Source organism: Octopus bimaculoides, chromosome 17 (assembly GCF_001194135.2).
Source record: "Octopus bimaculoides isolate UCB-OBI-ISO-001 chromosome 17, ASM119413v2, whole genome shotgun sequence".
NCBI lineage: Eukaryota > Metazoa > Mollusca > Cephalopoda > Octopoda > Octopodidae > Octopus > Octopus bimaculoides.
The window spans coordinates 11,426,525-11,429,778 of NC_068997.1; the positions used below are offsets into that span (position 1 = coordinate 11,426,525).

General features: G+C 32.8%; 1 protein-coding gene across 3 annotated transcripts in view; it reads left to right on the top strand.

The window, feature by feature from the left end:
• Window positions 1-763: 763 nt before the first annotated feature.
• Window positions 764-3,254, top strand: part of LOC106873422 (allatostatin-A receptor) — a 234,143-nt gene continuing 231,652 nt past the window's right edge. The window contains exon 1 of one of the 3 annotated variants that reach the window (XM_052974087.1): window positions 764-1,411. The gene's annotated coding sequence lies outside the window, so the exon portion shown is untranslated. The remainder of the gene's footprint in view (window positions 1,412-3,254) is intronic. The other 2 variants (XM_052974086.1, XM_014920777.2) reach the window with 2 other exon arrangements.

Here is a 3,254-nt window from a genome sequence, read left to right on the forward strand (position 1 = left end):
ATATATATATATATATATATATATATATATATATACACACATATATATATATATATATATACATATATATACATACATAAATATGTATATATATATATATATAGTCTCATGTGTGTGCCTGTGTCTGTGTATATGCATGTGCATGTTTACGTATATAACACATATAATACACACGCACAACGTGCATTCACACGTGCATATGAACAATAATGTATACGGTTGCATGCATATTGATACATGTTTTCATATAAAAATATGCACATTTATCCCTATACATACGTACTGACACACATGCATACACATATATATCTAAATGTGTGTGTGTAAATTTTTCTTTGTAGATGTGTGTGTGTGTGTGTGTGTGTGTGTGTGTGTGTGTGTGTGTGTGTGTCTGTGAATGTGTCTGTGCATTTATTAGTAAATATTGACATACATAAAGTGGTATATATGAAAGACAGATAGAAATAGAGAGAGAGAGAGAGAAATTGAGAGAGAGAGAAAGAGAGAGAGAGAGTGAAAATGTGAACGTGTGTTTGTATGTGTGTATGTTGCGGGTGGGTCCGCGTGTACGGAGAAACACTCATTTGTGTATACACATCTGCAAAGATAAACATACACGCCCATATATACACATAGATATTAGCTGGCAGCGTGCAATTCATTAATTCAAGATATATGCGACTGTGTTTTGCTTTTTATGTTTTAATAGCGTAAACAATAAAAAAATAAAAAAATCCACGTTTACGATAATGTTATATACAGTGTGTTCCATACTATATTTTCCATGTTCTGTCTCTGTAAATATTCAACTTCCGTACTTTCACTGTGCAAGCACAAGTAGTTGGACGCGAAAGGAAGAGCGCCAAGTCACTTGAAAGAAAAATTAGGGGGAGAGAGTGCTGTGCGCATTCAATGTGTCTGTACGTTTGCTGTATGAGAGATACAAGGGTGGTAGAGGAGAAGGCGGAGAGAAAGAAAGAGAAAAATATAAGAGTGTAAGAGGGAGAAATACGCGGAGGGAAAGAGAGAGAAAAAAGAGCGTGAGTATATATGTGTGTCGGTTTGTGTTTATTAGAGAGAGATAGTGTGAGTGTGTGAGAGTGCGTGAAGGGGAGGGCGGGATGAATGAAGGTGGATTGTCAAAACTAAAGTATGTTTTAGAATGCGTTCTAAACGCCGAAAGCTGCTGAATTACTTAATCAATGCGAACATTTTTAAAACGAAGAATTTACGAAATTAAGAAAATTTAAGTATGAGCGAAAAGAACAAGATATAAAACGGCTTAACTGAATCGAAAGTAAAAGGAACAAAATAACAAATATATATATATATACATATCTGTCTTTAACTATTTAAAAACGAAGCAGCTAGATCACATCAACATTTTTAAGAGAGTAATTTTCATCAAAAGGTAAGTAAATTGTTATTCTTTTCCAAAGTCTAGTTGGTTTTCGTATTTATAGTAAGCATTTCAATATTTCCAGGAAAACATATATCTCGGAATTTTTCTTCGTTTATTGTTATAATTATTTTATTAACTGTATGACTTTTCCAAAGGTAATATGTATTTTCAGGCTCATCTCTCACTCACTCGGTCTCTCCATTTCTCTGTCTCTCTCTTTCTCTGCGCGCGTGTTAGTGTATGCATATATACATGCATACATACATACACACACATACACACACACAAACACACACACACACACATATATATATATATGTTTGTATGTATGTACTAGTAGAAGTTTTGAGGAAATTTAGCCTCACGTGTGTATATAAATGTCTTTCCACATGTACATATATAACATATAGATATAAATAGATGCATATATACATGCATATATACATACATACATGCATACACACACGCACACATACATACATACGTGCGTGCAGACATATATAGACAGATAGATAGATCGATAGATAGATAGAGAGAGAGAGAGAGAGAGAGAGATAAGATAGATAGATAGATAGATAGATAGATAGATAGATAGATAGATAGATAGATAGACAGACAGCCAGCCAGACAGACAGACATACAGACAGACCGACAGACAGACAGATAGCTAAATAAACAGACAGAAAAACATATAGACAGACACACAGATTGATAGATAGACAGATAGATAGATAGACAGATAGATAGATAGATAGATAGATAGATAGATAGATAGATAGATAGATAGATAGATAGATAGATAGATGTGTATATATGTATGCATGTTTATGTCTATCTTTCTAGTTATGTATGCTTCTATCAGTCGGCTTATCTATCACATTACTATTTGTGAAAATATCCAAACGTAATATTATTCTGTTTATTTGCATGGGTCGTCGATTTTGTGCTGTTTACTTCGCTGTCTGTCTGTCTACCTCCCTTTTCTCGCTTCATCTGACTTACCCTGTACGTACAAGCATGCATCATGCATACATGAATATATGTACCTATGTATGTATGTATGTAGGTAGGTAGTATATATGTATGTATATATGCATATGTATATATATATATATATATATATAGAGAGAGAGAGAGAGAGACATATGCATGTATATATATAGATATATATAAATGTATGTATGTGTATACATATATGTATGTACATATATATTCATATGTGATTGTATATATGCATACACATGCATAAATATAAACACAAGTATACAAACACACAAGCATACAATGCATACGTGAAATAGCGTTTAAGTATTAATAGTATATTACTTATCTATTGTTGTTTCGTTGTTTTCTCCTCTATTCTATTTCATTTTTCTGTCATATCTCTCTATGTTCTTCTTGTTTCACTTATATATGTATATATTTTTATCTTTCATTAGATATCAGTGGTTCTCTTTTTTGTCTCGATACCTCGATATCTATCTTTATATCGTTATATCTATGCATCAGTCTTCAGAACTTTTTTTCCCCCTCTGTTTCTCACTCTCTCTCTCTCTCTCTCTCCATCCTTTCTTCTCGGTGCATGTACGTATATAGTTTTGTGTTCATTTTTTAGTTATGAGCATATATATACGTGTGTATATGTAGCCTTGTAAGAAATAGGCAGAGGTGTAGCGTACATTTAAAATTTCAATATCGATTTGAAGTTAAACATTTTGAAAGTTATATATGTAGATGTAATTAAGTACCTGTTTGTATGCGTATGTGTACATGTTTGTATGTGTGTGTGTTTGTGTAAGTGCGTATGTTTGTTTGTATGTGTGTGTGTGTGTGTGTGTGTGTGTGTGTGTGT